The sequence below is a fragment of the Equus asinus genome, chromosome 20, assembly GCF_041296235.1.
Source record: "Equus asinus isolate D_3611 breed Donkey chromosome 20, EquAss-T2T_v2, whole genome shotgun sequence".
Lineage (NCBI taxonomy): Eukaryota > Metazoa > Chordata > Mammalia > Perissodactyla > Equidae > Equus > Equus asinus.
This window is the reverse complement of record NC_091809.1, coordinates 17,237,959-17,256,659: the sequence shown is the minus strand read 5'-3', so window position 1 is coordinate 17,256,659 and position 18,701 is coordinate 17,237,959. Positions and strand designations below refer to the sequence as shown.

The 18,701-nt window shown below is 51.2% G+C and overlaps 1 protein-coding gene and 1 non-coding gene across 2 annotated transcripts in view; one reads left to right on the top strand and one right to left on the bottom strand.

The window, feature by feature from the left end:
• The window catches only part of CTXN1 (cortexin 1), a 101,292-nt gene that overhangs the window by 64,104 nt on the left and 18,487 nt on the right, over positions 1 to 18,701 (top strand). The gene's annotated exons all lie outside the window — the stretch shown is intronic.
• On the bottom strand, positions 15,105 to 15,212 carry LOC123279194 (U6 spliceosomal RNA). Its single transcript, XR_006517112.1, has one exon. It is a non-coding gene; the product is annotated as a U6 spliceosomal RNA (small nuclear RNA).

The following is an 18,701-nucleotide window of genomic DNA, read 5'->3' as shown; positions in this document are numbered from 1 at the left end:
CGTATAAATAAAATGGCCGCATCCCAGGCGGACAGCATGATCAGGATGGTCAGACCTGACATACAGAACATGTGACAACCAGAAAGTTCACACGGGGACCCCTCAGGGATCCGGAGCACTGCCTTGGGGCCACAGACTCCCCTGGGAGAGCCACACAGGCTGGAACGAGAATCTCAGGGCAGATGCTCTGAAAGCAGGTGTAGGTGAGCACACAGGCCTCTCTGGGGAAGGGACAGGGGTGTGTCTGTCTCTCGAAGGTTCATTAGTCTCCCCAGCAGGCTGGCCTGGGGAAGGCGGTGGAGGCCTCGAACGCCAAGGTCAGGCCAGCAGGCAAGGGGGACTGGTGCCCGTGTGTCTGGGATGCTGGGCCCTCGCCCGTGCTGTTCCCCGTGCTGGGAGTGGCTTTGCCCCCTTTATGGTCTCCTCAGCTTAAATTCCACCTCCTGGGCCACCATGTCTTATTGGTCCCATGCGCTGGGCCAGGACCTGTGCAGGGACAAGGCCACTAAAAGGGTTTTCGTGGGGCATCTGGCGGTGGTGTACGTCCTCTGACAGAGGAGGCTGCGGCTGATGAGCAATGGACCGCAGTGTGGCGTTTCAAGGAGAAAATAAAAAGTGAATAGATAAAGGGGATCTTAGAAAATGATACATCCAAGATGGAGATATCAAAATACTGCGTGGATAGCGAAGATGAAATAGGAGGAAGACGATTGATTGATTGTGGAGGCAGCCAGGGCCCAGACCCACAGAAAAAGAAAGATATAGACCTTAAATAGGCTTTCTGATTTTTATTTATTTTTTTGGTGAGGAAGATTGGCCCTGAGCTAACATCTGTCCCAATCGTCCTCTACTTTATATGTGGGACGCCACCACAGCATGGCTTGATAAGCGATGCCATGTCCACACCCGGATCCGAACCTGTGAACCCCGGGCCACCAAAGCAGAGCACGTGAACTTTACCACTACGCCACCGGGGCTGGCCCCTGGGTTTTTTTGTTTTTTGTTTTTTGTTTTGGTAATTTTTTTTCATCTTAAAACATTCCATTCATCTGCTTTTGTGACCGAAGAAAAAAAAGAAAATTTCAGGGTTTAGCAGGTTGTTTTTAAACCCTTTGCCTCAGGAAGATGCCATCTTAATCATTTTGAATTTAAAGAGAGGATGTGTGTGGACCCCCGCCCCTTCTCTCCTCTCTCTCCTTCCCGCCGTTCCAGGCCCTTTAAATTTCTCCGTGCCTGGCACGGGTTAGATCCTTAAAAAGCCAGGCATCAGCCTGGAAGCAGTGGGCAGCACGTCGGGAGGATGGTGGAGGCTGGGGACAGAGGGAGGAGGAGGCCAAGGACATCCTAGCCGCCCCCAGCATCCTGCAGGCAGGCAGATGGATTCACACGGCCCTGGGGGCTCTGAGGCTGACAGCCCTAGTGACCCTGTGCCCGCCCCGTGTGACTCTCAGAGGAAGGGGTGGCATTCCTTGGCTTGTATGTGCATCTATCCAGCCATGCGGCCGTCTCCCCTCCGTGCATGTCTGTCTGGGTCCACATTTCTCCTTTTTATGACACTGGTCCTGTTGGATTGGGGCCCACCCTAACGACCTCCTCTCCATCACCTCTGTAAAGACCCCATTTGCAAATCAGGCCACACTCTGAGGTCCTGGGGTCTAGGACTCCAACGCCTCTTTCTCAGGGGACACAATTCAACCCATAAGAGGGTTTGTCGTTGGGTCTTGAGTTCTTCCCCAGAGCAGTGCATGGGGGGGTTCGTCGTTTGCCCCCCACGCCCGCCCCTGAGTTCCCCGGAGTGAGTTTCAGAGAGGAGGAGACAGAGCACGCTGTCACATGGCCTAGGAGGATTTCTCCTGCTGGATTTACTGGCCAGCAGGATGGGCTACATAATTTTGGGGGGCCGGTGCAGAATGCAAATGAGGGACCCCTTGTTCGAAAATTGTTAAGAACTTCAGATGAACAAAATATATTATAGCCATACAATGGAATATTATTCAGCCCTGAAAAGGAAGGAGATCCTGACACCTGCTACAATGTGGATGAACCTTGAGGACGTGATGCTCAGTGACATGAGCCAGACACAGAAGGACAAACACTGTGTGATCCCACTCACAGGAGGTCCCCAGAGGAGTCACATCCACAGAGACAGGAAGTAGATGGTGGTGCCAGGGGCTGGGGGAGGGGTGGGGAGCCAGTGTTTCATGGGGACAGAGTCTCAGTTTGGGACGATAAAAAAGCTCCGGAGATGGATGATGGGGATGGTTGCACAACAATGTGAATGTGCTTAATGCCACTGAACTGTGCACTTAAAAATTATTACAATGGGGGCCAGCCCAGTGGCGCAGTGGTTAAGTGCACATGTTCAGCTTCAGCAGCCCAGGGTTCACCAGTTCAGATCCCGGGTGTAGACATGGCACCGCTTGGCAAGCCATGCTGTGGCAGGCGTCCCACATATAAAGCAGAGGAAGATGGGCACGGATGTTAGCTCAGGGCCAGTCTTCCTCAGTGAAAAGAGGAGGATTGGCGGCAGATGTTAGCTCAGGGCTAATCTTCCTCAAAAAAAAAAAAATTAGAGGGCCGGGCCCGTGGCCGAGTGGTTAAGGTTACACGTGCTCTGCTTCAGCGACTGGGGTTCGTGGGTTCAGATCCTGGGTGCAAACCCACCCCACTTAGCCACGCTGTGGCAGCATCCTGCGTACAAAATAGAGGAAGATTGGCACAGATGTTAGCTCAGAGCTAATCTTCCTCAAGCAAAAAAAAAATTTCAGGACAGCAACAGCAGAGCATGAGACTGAGCATGGGGCCATGTGTGTCTTCATGGGTCACTTGCCCATGAGGCCGGCCCCCGGGGCCAGACACTGCCCTCCTTGGCTGCATCTCGCGCCACCTGCTGCATGCAGCCGGCAGGCCTCCCTGGGCAGCCAAGACTCCCTCGCCCCCGGTGCCCAGGTGGGGAGAAACCTGCTCCCCACAGCTGGTGTTGACACAGCTGCACGGATCCGGTCCACAGTGTGTTTGCTGGCGGACGGTACTGGGTGCAAAGAGGAGCAAGGGCAGTGGCATGTGGTTCCAAGGGCAGAACTCTGGCCTCCACCCTCACCTGATCCAAGTGTCACAGTGGAGCGCTGCCCCTTCTGGGGTCCCAACCCAACCTGGGGGCCTCTGCCGCCGTCAGCCCCGGCCCTGCGCCCCTGGAGGCAGGAAGCCCGCAGCCCAGCGCAGCTCCCTCGGCTAGAGAAGGAGCCGTTCCCTTTGGACGGTGTGTCCGGGTCTGCTCCCAGCTGGGATCCACTCTCTCATCACGTCGGAGGGTTTCTGGGTGGCTGTCTGTCTGTCTTCTCTGCCACCTGGGTACTGCCCGCCAGCAACCCCAGCCCCATACTCTCCCACATGCTCCCACCCTCAGGATGAAGTTGCTTCTTTCCCCATCGCACCCCCCATCACCGACCCCACGCCCCTCCACTCCCACGCTCCCACGGCTGATCCAGACTCCCCACTGGACTCCTGGCCCCTACAGAGGGCAGCCGGGCCTGGGCCTCTGCCCCCCAGTTCACTCAGCCTTGGTCTCTACCCTTCCAACCACTCTTTTTTTTTGTTAAAGGTTGGCACCTAATCTAGCAACTGTGGCCAATCTTCTTTTTTTTTCCTTCTTCTCCCCAAAGCCCCCTGGTACATAGTTATATATTCTACTTGTAGGTGCTTCTGGTTGTGCTATGTGGGACGCCACCTCAGTGTGGCCTGTTGAGCAATGCCATGTCCACGCCTAGGATCCGAACCGGCGAAACCCTGGACCACTGAAGCAGAGCGCACGAACTTAACCACTCAGCAACGGGGCCGGCCCCCCAACCATTCTTTTATTCAATCCACACATATTCACCACGTGAAACATTTTAGAGCAGTCAGTCCATTAACACATGAATGTAAGCAGATTGTGGTGTATCCATACAATGGAATATTATTCAGCCATCAAAAGGAACTGAGTCCTGATACATGCACGGAGGAACCTAGAAAATATGTTAAAGGAAAGAAGCCAGACACAAAACATCACATGTTGCAGGATTCGATTTATATGAAATGTCCAGAACAGGTAAATCCACAGAAAGTTAAGTTGTTGCCAGAGGCTGGAGGGGAAGGACTGGGTGCAACTGATCAGTGAGCCCAGGGTCTCCTTTTGGGTTGATGAAAATGTTTTAGAACTAGATAGAAGTGGTGGTTACACAACAATGTGAATGCACGAAATACCACTGAGGGGCTGGCCCGGTGGCGCAGTGGTTAAGTGCACACGTTTCGTTTCGGCGGACCGAGGTTCGCCGGTTCGGATCCCAGGTGCGGACATGGCACTGCTTGGCAAGCCATGTTGTGGTAGGCGTCCCACATATAAAGTAGAGGAAAATGGGCACGGATGTTAGCTCAGAGCCAGTCTTCCTCAGCAAAAAGAGGAGGATTGGCAGCAGATGTTAGCTCAGGGCTAATCTTCCTCAAAAAAAAAAAAAATTAATCAAAATACCACTGATTCATTCACTTGAAAATGGTGAATTTTCTGTTATGTGAATTTCACCTCAATTGAAAAACAGAAATCCTCTTAGGACTTTCAGCTGCCGAGAGTTGGACACGTGCGATAGACCAGCTGACCTGATCGTGGGTGCTCAGCCCACAGGGGTGTCCCCCTCAGCACTTCAATGGGTCGGCTGGCACACTTCCAGCAGATATGAACTGAAGATCCGTGTGTTCGTTGCTAGCGTGGCTCAAACAATGGACATTTCTCATCTCGCAGCTCTGGAGTCTGGAAGTCCCGGAGGAAGGTCCCTGCAGGGTTGGCTCCTTCTGAGGGCGTGAGGGAGAATCTGTTCCATGTCTGTCCCCCAGCCTTTCGCGGTTGCTGGCCATCATTGGCGGTCCCTGGCTTCTCGTAGCCTCCCATGGATCTCTGCCTTCATCTTCACGTGGCATTCTCCCTGTGCGCCTCTGCGTCCAATTCCCCTTTTTATAAGGACACCAGTCACACTGGATTTGAGGCCACCCTGCTCCAGTGTGACCTCATCTTAACTCATTACATCTGCAATGACCCTACTTCCCAGGAAGGTCCCACTCTGAGGGGCTGCGGGTCAGGACTGCAAACATGTAATTTGTGGGGAACACCACTCCCCCCACAGCAGCCTCCTGTGTGCGAGTCCTGAGGGTCCAAAGATGAGCCCAAAGGGCAGTCCCTGTCCTCACTGAGCACACGCGACACTGGTCAAGCTCGACCCACAAGGCAGGCGCGGGATTCGAGCAGAACTGTTTAGAAAGGTGTGAAGCAGTTTGACGTTGTCGCGACATCCAAGGGCATACTCAATGGACGCGGCCCCTCGGCCAGGGTCTAAACCAATTTTGGTGTCATCAGAGTCACTCAGCGTCCTCCCGGCTGCGTCCCTGCCACGCACAGCGGAACCACAGCAGGTTGGAAATTTTGAAAGAGGCAAAGACGAAAGCTTGACCCTTCACGACGGATCGTTAGAGGGGCGCTGGCCTCGTAGGAAAGACACGAGAAACAACCAAACGTGCGAAGACCCGCCAGCGAGGTCGACGCCCGTGAAGAACGGGGAGCCACGAGAAGGCACAGCAGACGGGCCGAGTCTGGATGGATGTGGTCAAGGGACATCGGGGATTTCGTGGCATGAGGAGGGACGAGGAGTGAGAAGCCACTGGCGGAGCAGGACGGGAGGAGCTGAGGGCAGGGGGGCAGGGCTCCTGGGGCGGCTCCATCGGCAGATGTGGCTGAATGTGCCAGAAGCCTAAGGAAGACAGAGCTCCCGCAGTGCTGGTATGGTCATCCAGGCCCCCAAGCTTGGTCCTAACAATGCCCTCCACCCTTCCATTCCAGAGAAGGCTCAAAGGTGGGGGGCGTGGGAGGGAGAGAGGGGGCCTGGCATTGAGGACGCAACCTCCCACTTCATCCGTGTCTTGGAATCGGCCGTTTCCCGATGGGAGGGTGACTCCCAGCCCCCGGTCCTGCTCCAGCCTTGCCGTCTCTGCCCTTTGGCCACGCCACTCCTTTTCCTTGCGTATTAGCCGTGTCCTTTATTGTCTGTCTCCTGATGCTTTGACATCCGGGGACCTTGCTGATCTGGCAGAGCGACCCTCCCAGAACTGGCTAATTTCTAGAGACAGCGGTTTGCCAAAAAGTGTGCCTTTCATGGGCAAACCAACCAATCCAGAGCCCACACCCCAAGGCACTCCTTTATGGGACTCTCACACTCAGGGCTGCCCTCCCATGCCCTGATCACCCAGGGCCAGGTGCCAGACAACCACGGACAGAGTCCACACCCCAGAGCCACTGGGATCGTTCAGACTAGCCCATCCCAAGCCTGCTTACCCTGCCTCGCCTGTTCCTTCCTACGAAAACCACAGAAAAGTCCCCTGCCCACCTCCCCCCTCCCTCTGCCCCCTGACCCACCCTGGTGCTTCCCCGTGTGGCCCTGCCTGGTGTGTGTGCCCCCACTTCTTGGGATCTGTGAGTAACAAAGTGTCTTTTCAATGGCCATGGTCTCCTGATCTGTTGTCCTCATCATAACCAAATAATAATAAACCGACGTTTTAAAACCCCTTGGAACGTGCTTCCCTTCCCCACCCCCAGGGACAGGGCAGCTCGAGAAGATGCTCCCGTCACCCTGCTCCAAATGCAGAGCACAACGCAGCTGGGCCAGCCACACCCGGGGCCTAGTATGCCCAGTTTACAGGTCTGCAGCCTGGGGCACCCAGAGGTGAAATGCTTTGCCCAGGGTCATAGGGCCCATCTGGCCCCTGGGTCTTTTTTTTATTATTATAATCACACTTATTAATTTTTTATTGTGGTAAGACATAAAATTTGTCACTTTAACCATTTTGTGTGTGTCTGAGGAAGATTAGCCCTTAGCTAACATCTGTGGCCAATCCTCCTCTTTTTGCTGAGGAAGACTGGCCCTGAGCTCACATCCGTGCCCATCTTCCTCCACTTTATAAGTGGGACGCCTACCACAGCATGGCGTGCCGAGTGGTGCCATGTCTGTACCCGGGATCCGAACCGGCGATCCCCAGGCCGCCAAAGCAGAACATGCGAACTTAACCGCTGAGCCACAAGGATAGCCCCCGCCATGTTTATTTTTAATAGTCGTGTTCAGAACCTACAAGGTGCAGAGACCCTTGAATGAAACACCCCCCCGTCTCAGGTTTCCCAGCCACCCAGCTCTCCTTCCTCGAGCTGCCTGTGGGCGTCCCTTCAGAGTCCTCTGTGCACATTCAAGAAAACCTGTGGATCTGTGTATCATAAGGTATTTTCAGCAGCGGGGGCGAGGCCGTCACATCTGTGTGTGAAGCCCACTCACACGCTGGGAGGGGAATGGCCCTCTGCGTGTGGGGCTCCATGCGTTTCAGAAACTGTTGGCTTATTTCACTTAGCAAATGTTTTCAGGATCATCCATGTTGCAGAACTTCACTCTTCCGGGCGCCGGCCCAATGGCATAGTGGTTAAGTTCACACACTTTGCTTCAGAAGCCTGGGGTTTGTGGGTTCGGATCCCACGCACCACTTGTCAAGCCGTGCTGTGGCAGCATCCCACTTACAAAATAGAGGAAGATTGGCACAGATGTTAGCTCAGGGCCAGTCTTCCTCACCAAAGACAAAAACAAAAAAACAGAATCTCCTTCTTTGTTATGGCTGAATAAATATTCTGTTGTATGGATGGACCACATTTTGTTTATCCATTCATCTGTTGATGGACACTTGGGTTGCTTCCACCTTTCGGATATTGTGAATCACGCGGCTATGAACGTGGGTGTGCAGACATCTCTTCCGTCCCACTGTTTGTTCTCTCTTCTCCCCGCCCCATCTTCCCTTTCTGAAAAGCTCATGGTAACAGACAGGGGGTTGATAATTGCACCCAAGACTGAAGAGACGGACCCTAGCTTGATAAGGCCCAAGAAATAAGCTAAAAACACACCCCATTGTGCCTTTCATGGGCCCCAGGCTTTGCCTTCATGGGTCTCATCCTCCATATAAAAAACAAATTAGAGAGCCGGCCCAGTGGCACAGCAGTTAAGTGCGCACATTCTGCTTCGGCGGCCCAGGGTTCACCGGTTTGGATCCCGGGTGCGGACACGGCACTGCTTGGCAAGCCATGCTGTGGCAGGCATCCCACATATAAAGTGGAGGAAGATGGGCATGGATGTTAGCTCAGGGCCAGTCTTCCTCAGCAAAAAGAGGAGGATTGGCAGCAGTTAGCTCAGGGCTGATCTTCCTCAAAAAAAAAAAAAAAAAAAAAATTAGAGGGCCGGGCCCGTGGCTGAGTGGTTAAGTTTGTGCCCCACACTGGCGCCCCCGTTCCCTCCACTGAAACATTCCGGCGTCACCCCCACGCACTGAAACATTCCAACGTCACCCCCGGCTTGTGTCATCCCTTCCTGAAGCAAACATTCAAGAGTCTAGCTGCCCTTACAGCTTCTGGAAAACACCTCCGATTTCGCCCGTCATAGCATTTGAGTTCCTTAGCTTCTGGAGTCCTGTGCTGCCTTGCCTAGAAAGTGGGGACTAATGCCACCAGCTTCAGCTTCACTGGTTCAGATCCTGGATGTGGACCTAGCACCGCTCGTCAGGCCATGCTGAGGCGGCGTCCCACATGGCAGAGCCAGAAGGACCTACAACTAGAATATACAGCTATGTGCTGGGGGGCTTTGGGGAGAAGAAGAAAAAAAAAAAGGTTGGCAACAGAGGTTAGCTCAGGGCCCATCTTTTGAAGAAAAACAAATTAAAAATGATATTGTACAACTGCGTTGGCGTAAAGATGAATATAATCCAGCTGGATGATGGGGGTTTTTCCATCTAATTTTAAAAGAAATGGAAACGTTTGAAAGGGCCCCCGAAGTCAGCCCTGCTGACTGCTGAGAGGCCCAGCCTGGTCTTGCAAAGCCTTGATTTCCTTCGAGGGGCTGCATTGGTGCTTACTGACTATTCCACTCGGGTCCCACCTGGGTTCCGATGAGCACGAATAAGCTTGAGAAGAGAGATGAGGTCCCAAAGTGGGAGCGGGTCCCACTGGCTAGGAGAAGGAGGCCCCCAGGGAGTGGGGGACAGAGGACCAGCAGAGAAGCTGGAAGCCCCTCCTGATCGCCACCTGCTGTGGGCCCTGCGCGGTGGGCAACTGCTCTGTGCTCCTGGAGGCCGAAAGCCGGGTGGTTCAAGGATGGGCTGTGCCGCCCGCCCTGCCCCATGACAAGCAGATTTCCACATGACGCAGTCGCTGAGTCCTGGCCACTCGGCCCCCTGGCTTCCCAGTGGGCCCACCTGCCAAGTCCCCTAGTTCAGGACGCCGTGGTCTCTCTCCTAACGCCCAGAGTGGCCCCTCACTGCTGCAAAACAGAATTGTCTGTAAGGCTTCAACAACACCCCTCACGCCCCGTTTCAAGGTCTCCAACAGCTCCCGGCTTGTGCGACCCCCAAGGTCTGGTCCCCACCCAAGCATTTCCACAGGCCGTTCCCTCGCCCTGAAACATTCCGGCGGCACCCCCGGCTTGTGTCATCCCTTCCTGAGGCAGGCTTCCAAGAGTCTAGCTGCCCTTACAGCTTCTGGAAAACACCTCCGATTTCGCCCGTCATAGCATTTGAGTTCCTTAGCTTCTGGAGTCCTTTGCTTCCTTGCCCAGAAAATAGGGACTAATACCACCAGCTTCACAGATTTTTTTTTTATTTTTTATCTTTTGAGGAAGATTAGCCTAAAGCTAACATTTGCTGCCAATCCTCCTCTTTTTTTTTTTTTTTTTTTTTTTGCTGAGGAAGACTGGCCCTGAGCTAACACTCATGCCCATCTTCCTCTACTTTATATGTGGGACACCTGCCACAGCATGGCTTGATGAGTGGTGTGTAGGTCCACACCTGGGATCTGAACCAGCGAACCCTGGGCCACCAAATCAGAATGTGTGAACTTAACCGCTGAGCCACTGGGCCGGCCCCCAGCTTCACAGATTTTAAGAAACATTCAAGGCCTGCCATATGCCCAGCCTTTCTGCCAGGTGGCCCTGCCCACACATGGCCAACAGGCCAGAGGTCTGTGCTGTGGCCGGGACACAGGTCCTGCCCTGGCCGGGTCAGCCAGATTCTCTTTTCAGCACTGGTCGCATGGCTGTGGGCAACTTCCTTCCCCTCTACAAGCTTTGGGCACCTGTCTGTGTGAGAGGGCTAATGATAGCATCCGCCCCAGAGGCTTGTGGGATGGCGCTAAATAAGACACCGCTCCCCAGAGCCGAGCCCACTGTCTGGAAGAGAGGAGGTGCGCCACCGGTGCCAGCAGCTATTAATATCCCTCGAGAGAGAGAACAGGAGATGGAGGAGAGTCAGCCAGGGAGAGGAGGCAGCGGAGTGGGCAGGAAGCCACACAGAAGGCCGACAGATGGCGGAGGCCTGTGGGCAGCCGAAACTGGGCGTGGGCCGGGGCTCCAAGCCCGAGGGATGAAGCAGAGGGTCTGCTGTGTGACTCTGCAGGGGCTGCCCCCACAAAGTCCCACAGACTGGGTCGCTTACACAATAATGGCTCCGGAGGCTGGACATCCACGATCAAGGTGTCGGCAGGGTCGGTGTCTCCTGAGGCCTCTCTCCTTGGTGTGTAGCCGGCCATCTCCTTCCTGTGTCCACACATGGGCTTTCCTCCGAGCGTGTCTGTGTCCTCATCTCCTCTTCTTATAAGGACACCGGTCATACCACATAGGGGCCCACCCTAACGACCTGATTTTAACTTAATTACCACTTTCAAGGCGCATCTCCAAAGGCAGTCACATTCTGAGGTGCGGGGGGTTAGTGCTTCAACATATGGACTTGGGGACACCATTCAGCCCATAAGGGCTGTTAAGGGGGTCCCCGGGAGAAAGGGAGCAGGAAGAAGAGTCAGCCGGAGGCAGCAGTCTTGCTAAGGATGTGCCCACGACCTGGTCTAGTCTCCGTGAGGCCAGAGGGAGTGTCCATTTCTGCCCACAAGGGCTGGTTAGACGCCCGTCTCCCTCATTCCAGTTCTTTATAGTCAAAAAGGGCCTAACTAAGCCAGTCTGTGGACAGTTGGCATCCTGCCCGGCCCAGTGAGAGCTCAATAAGTCGCAGCTGTTATTGTTATGAAGATTATCTGGTTGGCAATCTTAATACTAGAATAAATATCATTTAGGTCAAAAAAGATGAACTAGGTTATATAAGGGTAAACATTACAATGACATTGGAGATGTGGCATTACGAAACCTATATGCTTCACAAAAAGACAAAATGAAAAACATTATGTTAGGAATGGCAGAAATTGACAGAAATGTAATTGCAATGAGAATTGAATATCATCCTTTGGTAAATTGAATGTCAGAAAAAGAGATGAGCGGTCCAGGATCGCGCTCCTCAGTACGTATCCAGATGAAGTTTACAGCCACACGAACACCTGCACATGGATGTTTCTAGCAGCTTTAGTCATAATCACCAAAACGTGGAAGCACCCAAGATGCCCTTCAGCAGGTGAGCGGACAGACTGTGGGACACCCAGGCAATGGGATTTTGGTCAGCGCTAAAAAGAAATGAGCTCTCAAGCCATGAAAAGACATGGAGGAACCTTAAATGTGTATGACTGAGTGAAAGAAGCCGATCTGAAGAGGCCACATCCTGGATGATTCCAATTCTATGACATTCTGGAAAAGGCAGAACGACGGAGACAGTGAAAGATCAGTGGCTGCCAGGGGCTGGGGGAGGGAGGAACAGGTGGGGCACAGAGGATTTTCAGGGCAGTGAAAATACTCTCTATGATACAGTAATGATGAACACGTGTCATTATACACTCATCCAAACCCTAGAATGTACAACACCAAGAGTGAGCCCTAGGGGCTGGCCCGGTTGCCTAGTGGTTAAGTTCGTGCACTCTGCTTCGGCAGCCTGGGGTTTGCTGGTTCGGATCCTGGGTGTGGACGTACACACGGCTCATCAAGCCAGGCTGTGGTGGCATGCCACTTAGAAAAATTAAAAGGACCTACAACTAGGATATACAACTATATACTGGGGCTCTGGGGAGGAAAAAAGAAAAGAGGAAGATTGGCACCAGATGTCAGCTCAGGGCCAATCTTCCTCCCCACCCCACCCCCAAAAAGCGTATCTTAAAAAAAAAAAAAAAAGGAATATTGGGGCCGGCCCCGAGGCCAAGTGGTTAAGTTTGCGCGCTCCGCTGCGGTGGCCCAGGGTTTCACCGGTTCAGATCCTGGGTGCAGACCAGGTTGAGACAGTGTCCCACTAAAAAATATACAACTATGTACTGGGGAGATTAGGGGAGGAAAAAAGCAGGAAAAAAAGAAGATTGGCAACAGTTGTTAGCTCAGGTGCCTATCTTTAAAAAAAAAAAAAGAATAAAATAAGAGTGAACCCCAATGTCAGCTATGGACTCAGGTGACAATGACGTGTCCACATAGGTTCATCGGTTGTAACAAATGTCCCACTCTGGCACCATGTTGATCGTGAGGAATGCTGGGGGGGGGGGATAGTATATGGGAACTCCCTGTACTTTTCACTCAATTTTGCCATGAACCTAAAACTGCTCTAAAAAATAGTTTTATATTAAAAAAAAGAAAGAAGTTGGGGCCAGGCCGGTGGCGCAGCAGTTAAGTGCACACATTCTGCCTTGGTGGCCCCGGGGTTCACTGGTTCGGATCCCAGCTGCGGACATGGCACCGCTTGACAAGCCATGCTGTGGTAGGCGTCCCACATATAAAGTAGAGGAAGATGGGCATGGATGTTAGCTCAGGGCCAGTCTTCCTCAGCAAAAAGAGGAGGATTGGCAGCAGATGTTAGCTCAGGGCTAATCTTCCTCAACAACAAAAAAAAGAGTCGCTAATTGTTTTTTAATCAATTCTATGTTGAGAATACAGTACCGTTTAGTGAAGATCAATATATTAAATTTATGCATCTATTCATAAAAAATGACACAGAGGATGTGAATGTTGTGATTAATGAAATAATTGATTTGTATACCAAAGTTTACACCGTACAAATAGCAAGTAGGTTTTTTTAAAAATTAGCTTTCTATTTTAGAACACTTAGATTTATAGAAAAATTGCAAAGATGATATAGAGAATTCTCGTGTCCCCCACAGCATTCCCCCTATTAGCAATACCTTGATTAGTATGGGACATTTGTTACAATTAATGAACCAATGCTGATACATTATAATTCACTAAAGTCCAGGCTTTATTCAGATTTTCTTGAATTTCCTCTAGTGTCCTTTTTCTACCCCAGGAGCCCATGTAACATTTCACTGTCATGTGTCCTTAGGCTCCTCTGGGCAGGGATGGTTTCTCAGACTTTCCTTATTTTTGATGACCTTGACAGTTTTAAGGAGGCCTGGGTGGGAATTTTATAAATTCTCTGTCAGTTGGTTTTGTCTGATGGTTTTCTCCCGGTTAGCCTGGGGTGATGGGGAGCAGGCCCACAGAGGAGAAGGGCCCTTCTCATCATATTACATCCTGTTAAGAGCACAAGCCATCAACATAACTAGTCATGGCTCATATGAGCCTTTTTTGCTTCCAGTTTTCAAGGAACAGGAACAAAAAATGCTAACTACATAGTTCAAGAAGGATATCTCTAAGTACAAAAAGATGGAAACTGCCTACGTCCCAGGTTCTGCTATGGTGCAATTATAACGGATAAAGCTTGAGTTATCCCTGATTGCCCGAGGGACGTGGGTGGGGGGCAGGGCAGCCTTTAAAGTGGTCACCATAACCCCCACCTCCTATATTTATGCTCTCGTCGGAGCCTCTCCCCTTGAGTGTGGGCAGGACCTAGTCCATTTTAACTAACAGAATATGACAAATGTGATGGATGTCACAGCCGAGACCGGGTTACCAAAGACTGCCCCTTCTGTCTTGCTGGTCCTCTCCTGCACCCTCGGGTAGAAGCTGGCTGCCATGTTGGAAGCTGCCATAGGCACGCGTGGCAAAAACTGACGAGAGCCGCTAGTCAGCGGACTGTAAGAAACTGAGGCCCTTCATGCGACAGCCCGGAAAGGACTGAATGCAGCCAACGGCCACTGAGTGGTCTTGGAGCAGAACCTCCCCAGCTGGGCCTCGAGACGATTACAGCCCCACCCACAGCTTGACCACAAACTTGTAGGACACCTGGGACCAGAGGACCAGCTGGGGCCCACCCGGATTCCTGAGCCACAGAAACTGTGAGAGTGTACATATTTGTTGCCTGAAGCCGTTACATTTTTAAAACAGCTTTAACAAGGTATAACTGATATACAAAACCTGCGCATATTGAATGGGTACAATCAGGCGAGTTTGGACATCCATATACACCCGCGGCACCATCGCCACAATCGAGGTAATAAACACATCCATCACTTCCAAGGTTTCCTCGTGTGCCTTCATTTTGGGGGGGTTTCTGGGCGGAGGTAAGAACACCCAACATGAGATCTACCCTCTTTACAAATTTTTCAAGTACACAATACAGTCTTATTAACTAGAGGTGTTGTGTTGCATGGCAGAGCCCTTGAACTTGTTTATCTTGCCATCTAAGACTTTACACCCATTGACCAATATCTCCCTGCTGGGATCCCCAGCAACCCCCACTCTGCTCTCTGTCAAGCCATTATGTTTTGGGCCAATTTGTGATCATTCTAACCCCAAATCTTGCCCTTCCTGGATGAGCACCACAGATTCACTCCCAGCTTTCTGGATGCTTCTCCAGAGGGCGGCTCCTGGAGCGTCTCCATCCGTATGCTGCTCCTGGCCTTGCCAGGGACAATGCCCAGCCCATCCAGTGCACACTCACTGAACAGTGGTGGAGGGGTCCCTGCACCCTGCCACCACGCCGGGCAGCGTTGGGCACGCAGCTTGGTCCACTGATGGGGTAGGACCGACTGTCTTAGGCAGTTCGGGCTGCGCTAACAGAACACCATAGACCGAGTGGCTTAATCACAGACATCTGTTTCTCACAGTTCTGGAGGCTGGGAGGTCCAAGACCAAGGTGCCAGCAGATTCGGTCCTTGGTGAGGGCTCTCTTCCCAGCTTGGAAAGACAGAGGGGAGCTCTTAACCAATTTTTAAGTGTTCAGTACACTTTTGTCAATCATATGCCCATTGTCATAAAACTACGGAACGCTTCGTAAATTTGCGTGTCATCTTTATGCAGGGGGCTGTCCTAATCTTCTCTGTCTTGTTCCAATGTCAGTGTATGTGTCGCCGAAGCGAGCACCCAGCCAGACTTCTGGCCTCCAGAACTGTGAGATGCTAAATAGGTGTTAATTTAAGCTGCTAAGTTTGTGGTGACTTGTTCTGCAGAAATAGGAAAGTAAGACTCTACTCACAAAAGACCGTTGGAAGACTTAAATGGGAAAATGCTCGGACTGCTTTTAGCACAGAGCCTGGTATCTGGTCAGTGCTATTATACCTTAGCTGGGGGGCCGGCCTGGTGGCTCAGTGGTTAAGTTCACACATTCCACTTAGGTGGCCTGGGGTTCGCAGGTTTGGATCCCAGGTGCGGATATGGCACCTCTTGGCAAGCTGTGGTAGGCGTCCCACATACAAAGTAGAGGAAGATGGGCACAGATGTGAGCTCAGGGCCAGTCTTCCTCAGCAAAAAGAGGAGGATTGGCAGCAGATGTTAGCTCAGGGCTAATCTTCCTCAAAAAAAACAAAACAAGCAAAATGTTAGCTGGTATTGATATCACTGACCCCCCACCCCACACCCACCCAGTAAAAACCACTTGGAGCCCATTGCCAGCCTGGAAACTTTCACTATAAATAAAGTCTTCTGTCTTCTAGGACATTCACATAACGTCCTGCAGGAGCTCTTTCTTTCATTCACTTTGTCAGTACACAGATTCATTGACATCTACTGTGTGTCAGGCACTGCGCTACGCATCAGGACGTGCGGGTCCAATCCCCAAAGGGCTTACACACTGGGGAGAGGGGTAGAGACCCAGAAGTCATTGCCTGGGGCCGCCTGAAGAGCATCCTCTGCCCGCGCCAGCCTCACACCCTGGCCCTCCCCACTGGGGACCAGGGTGGCAGATGCAGAGCAGGGCTCTCTCCCCGCTCCTCACAGGCTGGAACAAAGCACTGATGGCCATCCCTCTGATGTCATCCTGGGCCAGCAGCAGACCTCCCAGCCACCGGCTCCCACCCTCCCCTGTCCCTCCCAGGGAAAGAGGTGCAGGGCGAACCCATCTTCTCAGACACTGGTTCCCTTAGGCACCGCCGTCTCTCCTCCCCTTGGATCTCTTCAACTTCTTCCTCCCTCTAGCTCTTTATGCCCAGCAGCTCTGCGTGTAAATACACTCCTGCCTCTCCTGTTAAAAACAACCCAACCCTTAACCAAGCCAGCAGGCTCAGCATCACCGTCAAACCAGGCATCAGAAGCTTACATCACGGGCCGCCTCCTGGGATGGAGTGGGAAGTCCACACCATTCCCAGTGGAATGCTCTTGGCCAAATTGGAACCCAATCATGCCCAATCGATCGGTCCACTTTAGAATGTGGGCTGTTTTTACAAGACAACAGGCCTTCAAAATTGTTAAAGGCTCCTCGCCACCCCCACACTCCTCCCCCCACTCCAGTGCAAAACAAGCAAGGGGACTTTTCTAAGTTAAAGGAGGCTGAAAGAGTGGTGGCAACCAAGTGCAATAAATGAAACTTGATGAATCCTAGATTTGTTTTAAAAAAGTGATCAAATTGGGGAAAGAAAATCAAGTTTTACTTGATTGAATTTGAATTATTTAATCAACGATAAATGTCTTGGGGTAACAACAGCCTTGTGGCCTTGAGGAGAATGCCCTTAGGAGATACAAGTTTAAGTATTGAAGGGGAAGTGTCATGCTGTCTGCAACTCTCTTTCAAATGCTTTAATGAAACAAGTAACTTCGTTTGTATACATTTGTTTGTATATATAATAGACAGAATGTTACAACCAGCGGGGTGAAATGAAGCTAGGTGAAGGAAATAGGAGTGTGCATTATACTATTCTTACAACGTTTTGGTACCTTTGAAATGTTTCAAAATAAAAAGATGGGAAAAACAAACCAGCCAGCCTCACTCCTGCCCGGATGTCCCCCCAGCTGTCATCATTTCACCTTCTACTCCCAGCAAAGAGAACTCAGAGGAGTCTGTGCTCGCTCTCACTATGTGCTGGTTAAATGCTGAATAACTGGCCTTCAAGCAAACCGAAAAGCTCCTGATCTGTAGTGTTTGCCAATTCCTGCAGTGTAAATATCCCACGACGGCTGATTTCAAGCTACTCAGGTGGGGTCGTTAAACACGGAATTGGTAAGCAACCAGCAGCACACACAATGTAGTATTTCCAGCATGCAGATACGATATAACCAAACAGCCTCAGCAGCACAGATAGTAACATGTAGCAAAATAATTAAGAATGAGTTTTGATTGGCGCCGGCCTGGTGGCACAGAGGTTAAGTTTGCAGGTTCCGCTTCAGCGGCCTGGGATTTGCCAGTTTGGATCCCGGGTGCGGACACGGCACTGCTCGGCAAGTCATGCTGTGGTAGGCGTCCCACGTATAAAGTAGAGGAAGATGGGCACGGATGTGAGCTCAGGGCCAGTCTTCCTCAGCAAAAAAGAGGAGGATTGGCAGCAGATGTTAGCTCAGGGCTAACCTTCCTCAAAAAAAAAAAAAAAAAAGAATGAGTTTTGAGTATTTATTACCTTCGTTTTAATAGAATCCATTTGGTTAGAAGTTTACACAAGGAATTTTTAAAAATTATTTTATTGAGGGCATATTGGTTTATAACATTGTGTAATTCCAGCTGTACATTATTACACATCAGTTTTGTGTAGACTGCATTGTGTTCACCACCAATAGTCTAGTTTTCATCGATCACCATACATATGTGCCCCTTTACCCCTTTCCCCCACCCCTGGTCCCCTTCTCCTCTGGTCACCACTAATCTGTTCTCTTTGTCCATGTGTTTGTTTATCTTCCACATATGAGTGAAATCACACCATGTTTGTCTTTCTCTGTCTGGCCTATTTCGCTTAACATCATACCCTCCAGGTCCTTCCATGTTGTTGCAAATGGGATGATTTTGTCTTTTTTATGGCTGAGTAGTATTCCATTATATATATATATATACCACATCTTCTTTATCCAATCATCCTTTGATGGGCACTTGGGTTGCTCCGTCATCTCAGCTATTGTGAATAATGCTGTGATGAACACTGGGGTGCATATATAATCGACTTTTAAACAATGGCTGTGTTTAACAACTGGTTCCAAATTTCCTGGAAATTTGACAGTTGCCTGTCACCAGCTGCTACATGCTGGCTCCAGCACACCTCTGTAAAAAAAATGTCACCCCACTGAAATCTGGCTTCTACAGTGTTCATTCAACCAAAACTCTCTTGCTCGTCTCGCCAGGCACCTCCATGTTGCAAAACATAAAGGACGATGGGTAAAGTTCCCGCCGTGCCTCAGTTCTCGGAAGGATTCAGCACTGCCTACTCCAGCTGCCTTTTCCAAGGCCCTCCGGGTCCTCGCCCGACCTGCCGACCAGCCCTACTCAGTCTCAGGGCTCTTCTTCCTCTATTTACCTTTGGGTCTTTGATGTGCCCATTTGACACACTCTCCCTGGGTGTGTCCCCCTCCATGGTTTCAACTACAGCTAAGAAGCCAGATTTCTTCTCAAACCTGTATATCCAAATCGCTCAACCAGTTTGCTCCTCTTGGAGTAAA